Genomic DNA, 19,984 nt, shown 5'->3' with positions numbered 1-19,984 from the left:
ACGATATATCATACTAATGACATATAATCTCTGTTTCTCAGTTTAAGACATTGGTGCATGAATACAGACTTCCTGAAGAAGGCTCACGCCGAAACGCGTTGAAAAAGGAATGCACTTCTGTATTTTTTTATAACAATTGATTCCACTGTTTATTATCTCACTGTGTGTACATGTATTGTCATTTTTATATGTAGTAAATTACAATTATAATGAATTCAGAAAAATAATCTTTATAAAAAAAGATGTCATAAAAAAATAAAATATCAAAACAGATTAGCACAATCAAAAAGTGTCTTTAGTTTGTAAGTTTTCTCTCCCTTTTTTTAAACAGGCACATAACCCAGTGCACAATTGCTCTCCTCTTACCCCACACACAGCAACGACAACAACAACCACCTCAAGTGCATCCTGCTAAACACCCGCTCCGTCCACAAACACGCTGTTGAACTCTGGGAACTCCTTGATACTACAGCACCAGACGTCACCTTCCTCACGGAAACCTGGATGAACGCCTCCTCGACCCCTGACATCGCCATAGCCGTCCCGGGCGGCTACAAGATCACCCGGAAGGGCCGCGTCAACAAACCTGGAGAAGGAATAGCCATCATCTACAGGAACACCGTCAGCATCACGACCAACTCCGAAGACACCCTCACCGCCGCCGAACACCTACACTTCCAGATCCCCACACCGACCCCCAGACCACCCTCAGAGGATCACTCATCTACAGACCCCCGGGCCCACGGACACAATTCAGCGAAACCATCGCCGACTTCATCAGCCCGCACGCCCTAGCCTCACCAGAATACATCCTCGTAGGGGACCTTAACTTCCACCTGGAGAAAAGCAACGACAACAACACCACCACCCTGCACGACAACCTCGCCAACCTTGAACTCAAGCAACTGGTGGACACTCCAACCCACCTCGCCGGCCACACACTCAACCCCATCTTCTCCGCCAGCAGCCACGTCTCCTTCAGCCACTCCACCAGACTACACTGGACCGTACACAGCTGCATCCACTTCACTTTCAAGAAGACCACCACCCATCACCAGATGCCACAGATCCCCCGCAGATGCTGGAGCAAAGTTACCGCAGACCAACGGACCACATAAGCTGAGCCAGAACCCGCCTGTAGACACCCCCTACACCAACGGCGCAGCACACAACCTTGCACAGTGGATCACCAACTGCACCGACGACCTCGCTCCTCTGCAGAAACCTCCAGGCAAGACGAGCAACAGAAAAACCGCATGGTTCACAGACGCCCTCAGAGTGGCCAAGAAATCATGCCGAACCCTCGAGAAAGGTTGGCGCCACGAACGGACAACAAAAAACATGACAGCCCTCAAGAGCACCACCCGCGAATACCACCAGATGATCCGCACCACCAAAAGGACATTGTTCAAAGTGTGACTAGACAACAACGCCCACAAGAGCAAGGAACTCTTCAGCATCGTCAAAGAGCTCTCCAACCCCAGCGCCAGCAACAACGACGTCGACCTCTGCAACTCCCTCGCCACATTCTTCCACCGCAAGATCGCAGATATACACGACAGCTTCGGACCCCAGACTCCGCCTCCAGCCACCATACCAACGATCCCCACCACCAGCCTCAGCGCATGGACCCCCATCAGCACTGAAGACACCACCCGTGTCATGAACACCATCCACTCCGGCTCCCCAACCGACCCATGGCCTCATCATATCTTCAAGAAAGCCGTCACCATCATCGCACCCCACCTCCGGAACATCATCAACAGCTCCATCACGTCAGCCACCTTCCCTGGAAGCTGGAAACACGCAGAAATCAACGCCCTTCTGAAGAAACCAACAGCGGACCCCAAAGACCTCAAGAACTTCCGCCCCATCTCTCTTCTCCCTTTCCCGGCTAAAGTCATTGAGACAATAAACAGCTGATTGCATTTCTCGAAGAAAACAACTCGCTCGACCCTTCCCAGTCCGGATTTTGAGCCAACCACCGCACCGAGACCGCCCTCATCGCAGCCACCGATGACATCAGGACCCTGATGGACAACAGAGAGACAGCCGCTCTCATCTTCCTGGACCTCCCGGCAGCGTTTGATACCGTCTGCCACCGTACCTTAATAACCCGCCTCTACACCACTGGGATCCAAGGAAAGGCCCTGGACTGGATCACATCGTTCCTCTCCGGAAGAACCCAGAGAGTCCGCCTCCCACCCTTCTGCTCCGAAGCCACCAAGATCATCTGCGGTGTACCCCAGGGCTACTTGCTCAGCCCAACCATCTTCAATATCTACATGAGCCCCCTCGCCACCATCGCACGCAAACACAACATCAACATCATCTCCTACGCCGACGACACCCAACGGACACTCTGAATGAAATGAAATGAAATGAAATTGGATTTCTTAAGCGCATGGCTGCCCAAGAGCGTCCCAGCGCTGATTAACACAGCTAGCTTCCAAGATCCTCAGACAGTGGACTCATATTTCTCGTGGAAAAAGGAATGTCTTTAAAGATTTCCGGAACCTCTGGAGACAGGGTTCCAGATGGAGAGCTGCAGCAAGATCATTCCAGATCTTGGCTACATTCACAGAGAACCTCCTGCCTCCTGAGCGAGCTCTCTTTACTCTGGGAATAGTCAGTAAGTTGCTCCCATCAGAGCGGAGGGGGCGCGAGGACTTGTAGGGGCATATAAGGTCCCTGAGGATTGGGGGGCCCATTCCCTGGAGAGACTTAAAGGCGATGGAAAGGGCCTTAAATTTGACTCTCTCCCGGATGGGGAGCCAATGGAGAGCTCTAATAGCAGGCTTGGCCGAAGTTCTTTTCTCAGTGCCTGTCAAAACCCTGGCCGCCGCATTTTGTACTCGCTGAAGGGTATTGATGGCTGATTCAGGGGCACCAAGCAGCAAGGCATTACTGTAGTCCAGCCTTGACAGTATTAGCCCCTGAACCAGGAGTTTCCTTGAACTAAAGGGGAGAAGAGGTAACACCTTTCGGACCGAGCGTAACAAGCCGTAGCAGATCCCTGCCACTTTCTTCGTATGTACTCTGAACGTCAGGTCGGGCTCTAACCATACTCCCAAGCTCTTAATCTCATTCTTGGGTTGGGGCGCCTCACCCAGACAGGGGGGCCACATGGTTTTGGGCAGGGAGGTGGAAAGGTTGCCCAGCATCATAAGTTCCGTTTTGGAACCATTAAGTTTTAGCCGAGATTCTGTCATCCAAGCCATGATACCTGTCAGACAGCACCCAAATCTTTCTGCCGCATTTTCATGATGAGATAGCGAGACGACAAGCTGGGTGTCATCTGCGTAGGTCACTATTTTCACCCCGAAGGGTGAAACCACGTCCTCCAGTGGGGCCATTAAGATATTAAAGAGCGTAGGGCTCAACGAGGAGCCCTGCGGGACTCCACACTGGAGGGGGATCGACTCGGACAGGTTGGTGCCATCACAGACCTGGTAGGACCGATCGTTCAGAAAGGAAGTAATCCAGCTTAAGGCCTGACCAGATATTCCCACCCTAGTAAGGCGCTGAATAAGGATACCGTGATTGACGGTATCAAAACCCGCGCTGAGGTCAAGGAGGACCACAGCTGCGGAACCTCCTGCGTCAAGAATGCGTCTGGCTTCCTCCATGTGAGACGGCATCCCGACAACCCCGACCAGTACTCCACCCTTCCCCGAACTCACCTCCTTCGCCACCCCCGGCACTGTATCCCCGGCCTCATTCTACCACCATAAGGACTCGACCTGAGACGCCAGCAAAACGCCAGAGAATCACCCGCTTCTTTTCCCCACAGGGACCAACCAGAACATCGGGTCAGACAGCCTTAAATATCGCGGACTCCGGAAGCCCCGCCCCTATGGCAGCGACAGCACTGGATAAAAGGGAGAACCCGGAAGTGCAAGTTGTCGGAGATTTGTGGCAGGAACCTCGGACTGGTGGATGCGAAGGTGAAGACGGAGGAGACGGAGAGCAGACGGCTGAAGCAGACGTGTGGACCGAAGAGTGGTGGAGTCCACAGGAGGTGGCTGAAGAGCGGCCGTAACTCAACGGGAGAGTTACGGCGGACCACGTGAGTGCCTTTAACCTCACTAATTCAACTCACTAGGAGTCCCCTGTATAGTCCTTGTAAATCTCCCCCTCTCTTTAGACTCACGTCCCCTGCACTGTATTATACTTGTATAGCACTGCACGGTTCGACCCGCCCCCCTCTTCACGTCCCGACCAAGCACCCTTTCTTCCTCCCTCCCCGTGTTCCTTCCTCCCGGTCCCTTCCTCTCCTCACTGCCTCGTTTTTCCGCTCCTTCCCCGCACACCCGGGTGACGGTGATTGCAGCCGAGATCCTACGACTAGGATAGGACTAACGGTCCCTTTTGTTTCTCTTTTTGCTCCCTGCCCTCCGTGGATCCTCCACGTCGCCGGAACCGCCGTTGGACCCGCCGAAGACCACAAGCAGCAACGCCGGCCCGGAGTGGATCCAGCCCCGGACTTCCTCTTTGTTTTCCTTGTGTTCTACCCTGTGACTTTGAAATAAACCCCTACTATAGCACACTACATACGGCCTCCTCGCTTGCTTTTCCGGCCCGCTGTACACCCACCATCACATTTGGTGTCAGAAGTGGGATTAGCCGGAAGCATGGAGGCCGTTGTGAAGAAGATGGCGGAGTCCCAGGATCAGTTTGCCAAGCTGATGGAGCAGTTCCTAAAGACGGCCGAGGACGACAGGGGCCAACTCCACGACGTCTTGAAGGGTCAAGGGACCGCCCACGGAGAGACCATGGAGAAGTTAACAACGGCCCTGGGTCAGCAGAGACCCCTAGCCTCCCTCCCGTCTGTGGTGCTGCAGAAGAACGTCCCGGGGGAAGACCCGGACTACTTCTTTACTAACTTTGAACGACTTGCCCAAGCAGCCAACTGGCCAGAGGACCGCTGGGGGCAATACCTAGGACCCCTTCTCACTGGCGATCTACAAGCCGCATACCAGCAGGCCAACATACAGGGCACCACCCCGTATGCCGATATCAAAAGGTGCGTGTTGGAAAGGCTTGGGATCGACGACGATACATATAGACTAAAACTACGCCAAGCCAAAGAGAGGCCACAAGAGAATCCCCGTGCCCTCTCGTTCCGAATCAAGGATCTTGCAAACCGATGGCTCAGGCCAGATAACTCCACAAAAGATGAGATACTTGAGAAAATCTATTTGGAACAGTTCCTGAACTCTTTACATCCTGCCACACAGCGGTGGGTGAGACAACATTCCAGACTCACCCTAGAAACCGCCATTGAGATAGCCTCCGCCTTCAGCCGGGCCCAGGAACTCCAGCGGGGCAAGGAGGAACATCCGCACCGAGCCTCGAACGCCGGTACATCACGGCCTCTCCGACCCCTTCTACCCCGAAGACCAGAACCCACACCCCTGTTTTCCTCCCCGGTTGTGTTCCGCCCCCCTAATCCAGGACCCCAGTGTTATGCCTGTGGTGGTTACGGTCACATTGCCCGGATGTGCCCGCAAAAGGAAGAGCCTATGGAGGTCGGACTTGTAAGGAACTATCTATGCAACCCTCCGGGCACCACACCCCCAGCCTTTCATTATCCGGTCTCTATCAACGGCCAACGAGTCATGGCCCTTGCCGATAGTGGCTGCCGACAGAGCGTCCTGAGACCTCAAGATCTGGCACATCCAGTCAGTCCTACGGGGATGGTTGCCATTCAGTGCGTCCATGGGGACACCAAACAATACCCCACTACCCGGGTGTGTGTCCAGCACCAGCATGACCCCGGCTCCTCCCTCACCATTGGTCTGGTTCCCGCTCTCCCCGAACAAGCCATTCTGGGGAGTGACTATCCGGGACTGCCTACGCTTCTCCAGGACACCTCAAACTCCTTGTCTCAGTGGTGGAAGGACGCTCCTTATCCAGGCCAGAACAACCCCGCAACGATTCCGAAAACCCAGAAAACCAGAAGCCAGAAGAGAAAAGAGAGGAAAGAATACGTCAAAGCGTACCCCGCTTTTACTGATGACCATCCTTGGCAGACGGATAGGGAATTCCGAGCGGCCCAGCAGGAAGATCCCCTTCTTCAGGAAGCGTGGGGAAGGGCCCTCGAACACGAAGACCCTTTGCAAGTAGGTCCCTATTTCTTTAAGAAAAACGGGTTGCTGTACAGAAAAGGTGGGCCCCAGCAGAACGCCCAGTTGCTTATCCCAGCTCCCTTCCAGGACAAAGTCCTCTTTCTTGCCCACAGCCACCTTCTGGGGGGTCACTTTGGCGACGAAAAGACCAGTCAAACCGTTTTAGAGAAATTCTTTTGGCCCGGGGTGTACCAGAAGATCAAAAACTATTGTCGGGAATGCATTGTATGCCAGAAAAACAGCCGACACAGACCTCCCAGAGTGCCGTTGCAACCCCTTCCTCTCATAGACGTCCCTTTTAGCCGAATAGGGATGGACATCATAGGACCACTCTTGCCCTCCCGTAGCGGCTGTCGCTATGCCCTGGTCATAGTCGACTACGCCACCCGCTTCCCTGAAGCCATACCCCTGAGACAACCCACTACCCAAACGATAGCCAAAGCCCTGATCTCCCTGTTTTCCCGGGTGGGGTTTCCCCGGGAAATCCTGACCGATCAGGGCACACCTTTCGTTTCGGCCTTAATGAAGCAAGTGTGCGCTGAACTAGGGATAAAACAAATCCGTACTTCGGCCTATCATCCGCAGACGGACGGATTGGTGGAGCGGTACAACGCCACCCTCAAACAGACCCTCAAGAAACTCTTGGGCCTGGAAGCAAAAAGGTGGGAGGACATGCTACCCTTGGCCCTCTTCGCCATCCGCTGCAAACCCCAGAGCAGCACCGGCTACTCACCGTATGAGCTACTGTATGGGCGTCCCCCGCGTACCCTGCTAGATATGGCCCAAGAGGCCTGGGAGGCCGAACCAGATCGCACTCGTCCGCTCCCGGAATACCTTGAGAACCTGAAGACTCACCTCTCGATGATGCGGGACATAGTGAGACAGAATCTCGAGAACGCTCAAGAGAACCAAAAGAAGCAGTATGATAAAGGTACCAGGCCCCGTGAATTTGCTGTCAACGACTTGGTACTCCTCATGATGCCCTCATCGGACCAAAAACTCCTTGGACAGTGGCAAGGGCCTTATACCATCCTCAGACAGGTAACCCCGGTTACCTACGAAGTTGAGATAGACTCTAACCGTGGAACCTCCCAGATATACCATGTAAACCTGCTTAAAAAATGGGAAGGACCCCGTCCCGTGCTACATGGAAATCCCGATCCCCAACTTCTCTCTTTTGACTCCTGTGTTGATCCAGAACTGACTCCAATACAAACCCAGGAATTACGGGATTATCTGGCCCCCCTGAAAACGGTCTTTTCCTCCTCTCCGGGTCGAACCAACATCACAGAGCATGCCATAGAAACCACGCCAGGAAAAATAGTACGCCTAAGGCCCTATAGACTTCCCGAGGCACGCCGAGAGGTCATACGACAAGAGATAGCCGACATGCAGAAGATGGGAATCATAGAACCCTCAGTGAGTGACTGGAATTCACCAATCGTCCTTGTGCCCAAACCGGATGGATCGGTCCGTTTTTGTATAGACTTTAGGGAGGTCAACAAAGTCTCTACCTTTGACAGCTACCCCTTACCCAGGGTCGATGAAATGATCGAAAGGATAGGCAAAGCAAAGTACATATCGACCTTGGATCTATGCAAAGGGTATTGGCAAATACCCCTCAGGGAACAAGATAAAAAGAAGACTGCCTTTTCTACCCCTGAGGGGTTGTACCAGTTTTTGGTTATGCCCTTTGGTCTACACGGTGCCCCCGCCACCTTTCAGCGCGCTATGAACCGCGTCTTGAGACCCCACGCACAGTACGCTGGCGCGTATTTGGATGACATCATCATCTTCAGTGACAGCTGGCCCCAACACTTGAAACATCTATTTGACGTTGTCTCCTCCCTAGGGTCCTTTGGGTTCGCCATTAACCCCGCCAAAACAACCTTGGCGGCGAAAACGGTTAAATACCTGGGGTACCTTCTGGGGGACGGAGTAATAAGACCACAAGAAAGCAAAACAGCTGCCATTCGGTCCCTTCCCTTCCCCCACACTAAAAAGGACCTCCGAGCCTTCCTAGGGCTTCTCGGATATTATCGACGCTTCGTGCCAAACTTCTCCCAGAGAGCAGCAGCCCTGACGGATCTGCTAACGAAAGCCAACCGATCCGAGGAGAAGCTACGGAATCCCTCTCCCGAAGCCTGGCAAGCCTTTATGGACTTGAAGGAAGCCTTGACCTCCAGCCCTGTCTTGATACCCCCCGACTACTCCTGGCCTTTTATCCTACAAACGGATGCCTCCGATCATGGGTTAGGGGCGGTGTTATCCCAAAAGGATTCCCAAGGTGAAGAAAGGCCTATTCTGTATGTCAGCCGCAAGTTGTTCCCCCGTGAAAAACATTACGCTGTGGTGGAGAAGGAAGCCCTGGCCATCAAGTGGGCGGTGGACCATCTCCGCTATTATCTGGAGGGCAGAGACTTTGTCCTCTACACGGATCACGCCCCTCTGGAGTGGATGGCCCGGAACAAAGGTCAGAATGACAGAGTCCTCAGATGGTTCCTCTCCCTACAGCCCTTCCGCTTTACTACCAAGCATAGAAAGGGATCCGAACAGGGCAATGCGGATTTCCTTTCGAGATACCCTGCGTCTCCCTCCCCTACAGGAAGGACAGCTAGGGAAAGGGGATGTGAGACGGCATCCCGACAACCCCGACCAGTACTCCACCCTTCCCCGAACTCACCTCCTTCGCCACCCCCGGGACTGTATCCCCGGCCTCATTCTACCACCATAAGGACTCGACCTGAGACGCCAGCAAAACGCCAGAGAATCACCCGCTTCTTTTCCCCACAGGGACCAACCAGAACATCGGGTCAGACAGCCTTAAATATCGCGGACTCCGGAAGCCCCGCCCCTATGGCAGCGACAGCACCGGATAAAAGGGAGAACCCGGAAGTGCAAGTTGTCGGAGATTTGTGGCAGGAACCTCGGACTGGTGGATGCGAAGGTGAAGACGGAGGAGACGGAGAGCAGACGGCTGAAGCAGACGTGTGGACCGAAGAGTGGTGGAGTCCACAGGAGGTGGCTGAAGAGCGGCCGTAACTCAACGGGAGAGTTACGGCGGACCACGTGAGTGCCTTTAACCTCACTAATTCAACTCACTAGGAGTCCCCTGTATAGTCCTTGTAAATCTCCCCCTCTCTTTAGACTCACGTCCCCTGCACTGTATTATACTTGTATAGCACTGCACGGTTCGACCCGCCCCCCTCTTCACGTCCCGACCAAGCACCCTTTCTTCCTCCCTCCCCGTGTTCCTTCCTCCCGGTCCCTTCCTCTCCTCACTGCCTCGTTTTTCCGCTCCTTCCCCGCACACCCGGGTGACAGTGATTGCAGCCGAGATCCTACGACTAGGATAGGACTAACGGTCCCTTTTGTTTCTCTTTTTGCTCCCTGCCCTCCGTGGATCCTCCACGTCGCCGGAACCGCCGTTGGACCCGCCGAAGACCACAAGCAGCAACGCCGGCCCGGAGTGGATCCAGCCCCGGACTTCCTCTTTGTTTTCCTTGTGTTCTACCCTGTGACTTTGAAATAAACCCCTACTATAGCACACTACATACGGCCTCCTCGCTTGCTTTTCCGGCCCGCTGTACACCCACCATCACACTCCACTACTGCAATCAGGGCAGAGTCAGTACCCTGCCCAGGGCGAAAGCCTGTTTGCGAGTGCTTGAGCAGGTTATGACCTTCTAAGAATGTGGACAGCTGGCGGTTGACAACCTTTTCTGCAATTTTGCCCAAGCCAGGCAACAAAGAAATTGACCCTCTCACCGCCAGAGCCAACTTCCAAGACGGAATGAAAGATGTCGCAGAATGGATGAAGCACAGCCGTCTGAAGCTCAACTCGGACAAGATGGAGGTCCTCATCCTCGGACAATCCCCGTCCGCCTGGGATGACTCCTGGTGGCCCGAGACGCTGGGCACCACACCGACACCCACGGACCACGCACGCAACCTGGGATTCATCCTGGACTCCTCCCTCATGATGACCAAACAAGTCAACACAGTCTCGTCCTCATGTTTCAACACCCTGCGCATGCTCCGAAAGATTTTCCGGTGGATCCCCACTGAAACCAGAAAGACGGTCACCCAGGCCCTCATCACCAGCCGACTGGACTACGGGAACGCCCTATATGCAGGAACCATAGCCAAACTCCAGAAACGCCTTCAATGCATCCATAATGCCTCCGCACAACTCATTCTCGACATCCTTCACCACTGCCACATATCCACCCACCTGCGAAACCTGCACTGGCTCCCCGTCAGCAAGAGGATCACGTTCAGGCTGCTCACCCATGCACACAAAGTGCTCCACAACATGGGCCCCGAATACCTCAACAACCGCCTCTCGTTCTACACCCCCACCCTCCAGCTCCGCTCCACCAGCCTCGCCCTCGCCACCGTCCCACGGATTCGCAGAACCACCACCAGAGGAAGATCATTCTCCTACCTGGCAGCCAAGACATGGAACTCCCTCCCCGCACACCTACGACTGACCCAGGACCATCTCACCTTTAGTTCAAGTTCAAGTTCAGGCATTTATATAGCGCACTGCTCACCCAGAGGGTCTCAAGGCGCTTGGGAAGGGGTTCATTATTTGTCGAATAGCCAGGTTTTAAGTTCTTTTCTGAAGGAGATGTGGTTTTGAGTAAGGTGGAGGTGAGTGTGGAGTGAGTTCCAGGTCTTGGCAGCAAGGAAGGAGAAGGATCTGCCACCCATGGTGGATTTTCGGATGCGCGGGACTGCGGCGAGGGCTTGATTGGACGATCTTAGTTGGCGGGTGGGTTTGTAGAAGGACAGTCGAGTGTTGAGGCATTCGGGTCCTAGATTGTAGAGGGCCTTGTGTGCGTGGGTGAGAAGGCGGAATGTAATTCTTTTGTTGACGGGAAGCCAGTGGAGGTCTTTTAGGTGTCCTGTGATGTGATCTTGGCGAGGGATGTCTAATATGAGTCTCGCTGATGCGTTTTGGATGCGTTGGAGTTTTTTCTGTAATTTTGCTGTGATTCCGGCGTATAGTGTGTTACCATAATCCAGTCGACTCGTGACCAGTGCGTGAGTGACAGTCTTTCTTGTCTCGAGGGGGATCCAGCGGAATATCTTTTTGAGAATGCGAAGTACGTTGAAGCAGGAGGATGAGACTGCGTTGACTTGTCTGGACATCGAGAGAGAGGAGTCTAGGATGAAGCCAAGGTTCCGTGCATGGTCTGTGGGTGTGGGTGCTGTGCCCAGAGCGGAAGGCCACCAAGAGTCGTCCCAGGCAGAGGGGGAAGATCCTAGGATGAGCACCTCCGTTTTGTCTGAGTTGAGTTTTAGGCGGCTATGTTTCATCCATTCGGCTACTTCTTTCATGCCTTCTTGAAGATTGGTTTTGGCGGTGTTAGGGTCTTTGGTGAGGGAAAGGATTAACTGGGTGTCGTTGGCGTAAGAGATGATGTTAAGGTTGTGTTGACGCGCGATGGAGGCGAGTGGACTCATGTAAACATTGAAGAGGGTGGAACTGACTGAAGATCCTTGTGGTACGCCACAGATGACTTCAGTGGCCTCTGAGTTGAATGGGGGAAGTCGGACTCTTTGAGTTCTCCCAGCGAGGAATGAGATGATCCAGTCCAAGGCTTTTCCTTGTATGCCGATGTTGCTGAGGCGTTGTATAAGGGTGCTGTGGCAGACTGTGTTGAAAGCGGCGGAGAGGTCGAGTAGAATGAGGGCCACGGTTTCTCCGTTGTGCAGTAGTGTTCGGATGTCGTCAGTCGCTGCAATGAGGGCGGTTTCGGTGCTGTGTTTGGCTCGAAACCCGGATTGAGATGGATCGAGGGAGTTGTTGGATTCAAGGAAGGCGGCGAGCTGGCTGTTGACGGCTTTCTCGATGACTTTGGCCTGGAATGGGAGGAGGGATATGGGTCGGTAGTTTTTAAGTTCAGAGGGGTCTGCTGTGGGTTTCTTCAGAAGGGCGCTGAGTTCGGCGTGCTTCCAACTATCTGGAAAGGTGGCAGAGTTGAACGAGCAGTTGAGGAAACACCTCAAGACCTGGCTATTCAAGCAATGGCGCCCCCCCCCCCCTCAGCACCTTGAGACCCTCACGGGCGAGTAGCGCGCTCTACAAATGTACTGATTGATTGATTGATTGATTGATTGATTGATTGAGAGGTCTTAGAATGGAGGATGTCTGTGGCTTCGCTGCGTGGGTTGGTGAATTTTTGAATGACACTAAAAAGTACCTTAGAGTTGGCCAGGATTTTGTTGTGGATGAAGCTCTTCCTGGTGGCTCTGATCTGGCTGTGGTAGTCTGTCATTGCATACTTGTAGGTGGTGTGGTTTTCGGTTGCCTTGGTGTTTCTTCAGTTCTTCTCTAGGCGTCTGCAGGTGTGGCTGGCTTCTTTTAGAGCGTGATGAAACAGATGGCTTTCCTGGGTCGTTGTCTGTGAGGGTGGAGTTAAGTTGCTTGTTTGTAACCTTGCTTCAGTTCTTCGTGGTGGCCAGGGGGCTGGTTTGGGTGCCTTATGTTTGTTGATGGCATAGTGTACTCAGTGGTGGTCGGTCTAAGGCGGCTGCATTTTGTGGCTGAATTTGACGCTGTTTTCTGCCACGAAGATGGGGTTGAGGGTGTGTCTCGCTCTATGGGTCAGTGTGTTGACGAGTTATTTAAGTCCGATGCTGGCGAGGTTGTCACGAAGGATAGTGGAGCTGGGGCCGCTGGTGTTGTCGAGATGGAAGTTCGGATCACCAATGAGTATGTAGTTTGTTGAGGCGATGGCGTGGGGTGTGATGAAGTCAGTGATGGTGGTGGCAAAGGGTGTTCGGGGGGTCTGTAGACGAGGTCAGAGTGGGGCTTTGGGGGTGGTCTGGAAGTGCCCGTGTTCGGCAGAGTGGAAGGTTTCACTGGAGGTGGTGAGGTGGAGGGTGCATTTGTGGGTGATGGCAAGGCCTCTTCCAGGCTGGGTGGGGCAGTATATCCTCTGGATCTTGTATCTGTCTGGGATGGCGGGGCTGATGTCAGGGGCAGAGTATGCGTTGGTCCAGGTCTCTGTGAAGAAGGCATTGTCAGGCGAGAGAGATTCGAGTAGGCTGCAGATTTCCATGGCGTGTTTGTATACAGAGCGGGAATTGAGGAGGATGCATTTTAGGGTGTCGCCAGTGCTATCATTGGCGGTGTTGAAGGCCGGGGTGGCGATGAGGGTCTGGTGGCAGTGGAGGCAGGAGAACTGGCCATGGGTCGTGTTCGGCGAGGCCTCTTGGCATTCTTTAAGTCTTCCAGGGTTGACTGCCAGAAGGATGGTGGTGTCGTAGAAATGGGTAGTTGGAGGCCCAGGGTTCCTGGCACTCGCCACGGTCTGGACATGGACAGGCGCAGACTGTGAAGGACAGGTTACTTACATTCAGTAATTCCTTATCTGGTAGAGACATGATCTAGCCATGGATTCCTTACCTTTGATTTTTCAAAGGTGGCAGACTGGATCTGTAGGTGGCATCGGTCGACTTTGTGTGATGCCTTTGAGATCATTTGCACTGTGTGACATCCATGTCACCTTTATAGAAACCACCTCAGCATTCTGACATCAGTTACTTTTCATGACTTTCCGCTTCGAAGCACGGAGCTTTAAAGTGCACTGACATTGCTGTGTTTCTGAACAACAAGCGCCCTGAAAGGGTTCAGCCTTGACCCTAGAAGCCTGTCCGCAGTGCATGGAGGATGGGTGGGTTGGTAAGAAATCTGCCACTAGATCATGTCTCCACAAGATCAGGCATTATTGAAGGTAAGTAACTTGTCCATCTGATAGCCATTGAGTTACAGATTCCTTACATTTGAATAGATACCCAAGCAGTGCCATCTCCAGAGAAGGGACTGTGGACCAGGAAGTCCAGCAGGACTGAGCGGCTAAAAAGGGCGTTCCTGCAGACTTGACTGTCCATTCAGTAGTGCTTGATAAATGTGTGCAGGGATGTTGCTTTGCTGCCTGACAAATATCTTGAACAAGAACACCACATTGCGACTCCATGGTAGCAGCCTTTGCTCTGGTAAAATGAGCCCTTAAAGCTTCAGGAGGCTGCTTTTTAGCCAGAACATAGTACATTTGTATGCAGAGAACAAGTCATCACAAGATAGTCCCCTTGCACCGCACAACCTTTCTTTGTTCCAACGTACCTTACAAAGAGTCGGCCATCCACTCAGAACTGTTTAGTGTGGTCAAGTTAGAACAATGCTCTTTTTTTCAGTCCAGATGGCGGAGTCACTCCTCTTCTTTAGAGGGGTGTGGAGGAGCGTAGAATGTGGGCAAGGTGACGGATTGCCCCACATGGAATGGTGTTACCACTTCCGGTAAGAAAGAGGCCCCACTACGAAGCACTATATTATTAGGAAAGATGGTCAGGTAAGGAGGCTTGGATGAAAGAGCCTGCGATTTGCTCACCTTCCAGGCAGATGTGATTGCAACTAAAAAAGTTGTTTCGATGGATAGCAGTTGTAGGGACACGTGTACAGAGGTTTGATACTTTAGAAAGATGAGAACCAAATTAAGGTCCTACTCTGGCATAATGAAAGGGAAAGGTGGGAACATATATAGGAGGCATTTGAGTAATCTATTTACAATGGGAGATTTCAATAATGAGGCTTGGTCAGGAAGACAGAGAGGGCCAAAAGGTACCCTTTGAGAGTGCCCAGTGCAGAGCCCTGCTGGGCAAGGGTCAACATTAAAAGCAAAACTTGAGAGAGGGAAGCAGAAATAGGATCAATAGATCTTCTTTACAATATTTTACAAATTTGTCCCACAGGCAGGCATACACGGTCTTGATGGATGGCCACATGGTTGCCAAAATAACATTGCAAAATTTGGGAGGAAGGTCGAAAGCTATCACCTGCCAGTGCCCAATCTCCACTTAAGAAGGAGTAGAGTTGACCGGTTCAGGTGGAGGACTCTTCCCTGCTGATGCAACAGAATATCCTCTCGAAGGGTCAGCCTGATTGGAAGAGCGATGCTCAATTGAAGAAGCTTGGGATAACAGACTCTCCATGCCCAGTCTGGAGCCACAAGAATGACTTGGGCCTGGTCGCTCCTGATCTTCTTGATTACTCTGGACAAGAGTAGTATGGGTAGAAAGGTGTATTACAAGCCAGAGCTCCACTCAAGATGAAAAGCGCCTCCGAGTGAGAGTCGCCTTGGAAACTCCAGCACGCAAAACTCCTGAAATTGCATGGTCTCTGTGGAGGCGAGCAGATCTAACCAATGCTTCCTCCACTGTTGAAAGAGACCTTGCACCACCTCCGAATGGAGAGCCATTCATGATCCGCTAAGCATCGACAGCTTAGTTAATCCACCATGGCGTTCAGAGAACCTGCTAGGTTTTCAGCCACCAGGGATATGCCCTGCTGGTCCAGAGATGCAGGACCTATTGACAAAGGGTCCACAACCCCACCAGTCCCATTTGTTGCAGTAGCACATGGCGGTGGTGTTGTGAACACATGAACCAGCTTTCCCTTGATCAAAGAGAGTAATGCCTTCAGTGGAAGGTGAATCGCTCAGAGCTCCAGCAAGTTGATGTGGAGTCTGGATTTTGCCGGTGACCAGAGTCCTCTGATCTCCACCTCTCCCAGATGTCCGCCCCATCCCAGGAGTGATGCATCTGTTACTATTGTGTAGTCTGAATGGGGGAGGAAGAGGGGTCTGCCTTTGACCCAATCATGATTGATCAGCCACCACTGCTGGTCCTGTGCAGTTCCCGCCGAGATTTAGACTATGAAGCAGCAATTTCCCTGATGCTGCACGCACTGGAACTTCAAGTCCCACTGCAGAGCCTGCATATGCCATCTGGCATGTGTCACTAGCAGGATGCATGTAGCCCTGAGGCCCAGAAACCTCAGTCATTCTCACTAATATCCAGGATAGAAGTTATGAAACATCTGTATCATAGTAGGAATATCCTGGACTTCCCGTTCAGGAGGGTAGGCCCAAAACGTCACCATGTCCAGATTTACTCTGATGAAAGGGAGAATCTGAGAGGGAGTCAGGTGTGACTTTAGCATGTTAATAGTGAGCTTCAGCAAATGCAGAAGGTTTGCCATAGTCTGGAGGTGGGAGATGACACCCTGGGACAAGCTCTCCTTCAACAGCCAGTCATTGAGTTAGGGGATGACTGTAACTCTTGATCTGTGCAGATGAGCTGCCCCCACTGCCATCACCTTTATAAACACCTGAAGAGTGCTGTAAGGCCAAAGGGGAGCATGAAAAACTGAAAAAGTTTGTGTCCTGCCGTAAACTGCAGGTAGTGCAGATGAGCAGGAAGGACGGAAATGTGAATATAGGCTGGGCTCGAGTGAGCATCTTGAACTTTTCAATTTTGAGTGCGTAGTTGAAGGCTCACAGATCTACGATAGGACAAAGACCCTTGTCCTTTTTCGGGACCAGAAAGTAGCGTGAATAACAACCACAGCCTACTCCCGGCACCGGAATCCTCTCTATGGCTCCCTTGGCCAAGAGAGTCCCGATTTCCTCCTGAAGCAAAGTCAGGCGATCCTCCATCAGCTGTTTGTAAGTTGGAGGGAAGGGCAGTCTTGAGGGAGAGGGAGAAGCCCCTTTGGACATTAGGGAGAACCCAAACCTGTCCAAAGTTATGTTCTGCCAGTTGTGGAGGTGATGGCTGATCATGCCACCGCTCAAGAAGTGGGAGTATCGACCCAATAGGCATGTTGTCTTCACTGACCACAATGCAAGACTGGTGAAAGAAAATGCTTTTTTTCACCTGCCTTGCAGTCAGTTTTTGTACCCCAACTTTCTTGCCTCTTGGCTTCCCTGTCCTGGGCGCGGAATGGACCGTGCCCTGGGAGATAGAATCTTGGGCCCCCAAGCTCTCAGGTGTAGGGTGGTTGGTGTGTAAATTAGGATCGCCCGGTGCTGGGTGATGGTGGTGGGCGATTGTCCAATTCAGAGGAGCCCCTGTGTTGGGCTTGGGCCAGGTTCCCAGACGGACATCTGTTAAGGACTCGTTGAAGGGCAGCAAGGGTTCTGAGGAGGAGACACCTGGCTGCAGGACCTCTGTCAAGATATTGACCTTGACTGGATCAGAAGGGAGCTGAAGGTTCAGAATCTCAGCTGCCCTTTGCACCATCCTGGAGTATTATGCTCCCTTCTCTCTAGCCATGGTAGGGGAAGAAAGCAGCCCATTTCCACATACAAGTCAATTTCCTGATGAGGAGGGTCTTGTAAAGCATCTAGAGACCAGTCCCAGTCTTCCTCCATTCCTAGCCCTTCAGATCAAGGCCAAGAAACCAACCTAAAATCTAAGGGTTCAGTCAGCACCAGGATTAGGATGAGGCTGGGCCTAACACTGCCGTAAGAGTCTGGAGTCTCAACATTGGGGCCAGCGCAAGGGAAGGTCCCAATGGTTCAACCGGCTTCGGACCAAATCCATCACCAGATTCATGGGTGGTCATCTTTGCCGGGGCTGGAGCCGCCAGTGCAGAGCTCGATGGACCTCCCCCTGACCCTCCAGGGCCCGACAGCACACTGGTAGATTCAGGCCACCCAGAAATGAGACATCCAGCACACTGAGACTCTTCCGTTGCATCGATAGGCAGAAGTCAAAGCACACTTCAAGTTCTTGTGTTTTTTGTACGTCCTACCTGACCAACTTGAAAGACTTGGATTGAGAGGACGAAGACTTGGGATTCCCGAAGCGGTGCCCGAACCTTCCTCTCAACCAGGACTGTAAACAAGACCACCAGGGAGGATGAGGCTGAGTGCCGGGCAGCAAGCACCTTTAGGGATCGCTCCCTAAAAGCTTTTGCAACTATGGCACAGCAGTCTGAGCACAACTTAGAATTTTGGTTGCACTCCAGGCACTGAAGGCAAACAAGGTGTGGGTCCTCAACCGACATTGCACGGTGACAGATGCTGCCCTGCCTTGAATCCAATAGTCATCTTGGATAGGAAAAAACCTACACATAAAAAAAAGGGGTTGAGAAAATGTTAAAAAAAGCCTGTCAAAAAGTGACAGAGGATTGCTCTCTTCATACGTCCGCGATGGCTGATGCGGAAAGAAAAGAACAGTCATCAGCATGACAAGGTTTTACCTATATAGGTGACGCAGACGTTAAAGCAGCAGAAATGATGCCAACAACATCACTCAGAGATGACTGACACCCCCTACCGGCGCACAGGGTTATTGCTTGAAGAAAAATCTTCAAAATCCAGTCTGGCGCCTGGGCAATTCAAAGGTGCGATATCTGCAGCTAGATGACTCTATCAGAACATGCATTCAGAAAAATAAGAAAAGATATACCATCTGCAGCCAACTTAAATCCAGAATTATGCACGTAATTAGTTGGGTATGGTATTTCTGTGGGACTTGATGCAATTCTAGTAAAGAACAAGCCTGGTAGAGAAATACATCGAGCGCGAGTGAGACCTCCGACCTCCGTCCTAGGCTCGCACTCTCCCCTGCAGCTCGCTGTGCTCTGCGCTGCCTGTAAGCCCCTTCCATTGCATGGTTCAAGACTGCCCTGTGCCCCGTACCTTCCGGGCTGCATCTTCTATTCTCAGTCTGGTTTTTCTTTTCCTTTGCTCAGCGCTTATTGTTGCTATGTGGTTCTTCTGTTCTTTGTCATGTGCCTTATTGTATTTTGCTGTTTGGTTTTCCCTTCGTTCTTCTCGCCACCGCATCGCCCCATGACCACTCCCCCTGACCGCCCTGCTCCCACTTCCCAGCTGCACGGCTCTCACCTACATTATGACAGCTGCTGCGGGGGGCATGAGTGAGACCTCAAACCTCGGTCCTAGGCCGGGGCTCTTCCATGCAGCTCTGCTATGCCTGTAAGCCTCTTCATTTGCAGGGTTCAAGACTGCCCTGCGCCTTGTGCCCTTTGGGCTGCATCTGGTATTCTGAGTCTGGTTTTTCTTTTCCTTTGCTCACCCCTTATTGTTGCTCTCTGGTACTTCAGTTTTTTGTCTTCGTGCCTTATTGTATTGTATTGTGCTGTTTTGTTTTCCCTTTGTTCTTCCTGCCGCCACATCGCCCGTGACCCCAACCCCTGACCGCCCTACTCCCGCCTCTCAGCTGCACGGCCCTCCCCCTCCACTACATAATGGTGGCCGCCCCGGGGGAGCGCTAGTGAGACCTCCAACCTCGGTCCTAGGCACACACGCTCCCCTGCTGCACGGCTCTCCCCCTCCCCTGGAGCAAGCCCGTCTGTGCCCGTCCATGACCTGACCAAGGCCTGGAACCCTGGATCCCCGGGACACCACCGATACAACTCAGCCGCACTCCATGAACTCAAGCCCAGAAGACACACCAACTGCGAAAGATCCTCGCCCAACACCACCCATGGACAGTTCACCATAACTACTGAAGGCCCACCTGAGGCACGCACCTCCAAAACCTACTCATGCATTATCCTCAATGTGCGCTTCCTGCACCGACAAACCATAGAGAGTTGGGACCTGATCAACACCCTCTCCCCCGATGTCGCCTTCTTCATGGAAACCTCTGCCAACGCCACCTCCGGCCCGACATCGCCATGGCCATCCCTGACGGCTACAAGATCCAGAGAAAGGACCCATCACCCAGGAGAAGGACTCGCCATCGCACACAAGACCCCCCCTCCGACTCTCCACAGCCAGCACGAGCTACCCCCACTCCAACACCTCCACTTTCAGATCCAGACAAGCCCCAGGCCCACGCTACGTGGCACCCTCTTCTAGAGACTGCAGGGACCTCGCACCCAGTCTGCAACTACCATCACCAAGCTCGCCGCACCCCATTCCATCACCTCCACGGACAGCAAAACACACAAGGGGATGGATGGAATGTTCCACTATGGCAAAACATTTACCCCCAGTCACAGATCTGGGTTTAATCCATCGTTATTT

General features: G+C 52.6%; 1 protein-coding gene across 1 annotated transcript in view; it reads left to right on the top strand.

Moving 5' to 3' along the window:
• Nucleotides 1-19,984, top strand: part of LOC147725132 (uncharacterized) — a 187,574-nt gene that overhangs the window by 27,400 nt on the left and 140,190 nt on the right. The gene's annotated exons all lie outside the window — the stretch shown is intronic.

This window comes from Lissotriton vulgaris, chromosome 4_1 (assembly GCF_964263255.1).
Source record: "Lissotriton vulgaris chromosome 4_1, aLisVul1.2, whole genome shotgun sequence".
NCBI lineage: Eukaryota > Metazoa > Chordata > Amphibia > Caudata > Salamandridae > Lissotriton > Lissotriton vulgaris.
The sequence above is the reverse complement of the archived record's forward strand: the minus strand, read 5'-3'. Positions and strand labels throughout refer to the sequence as shown.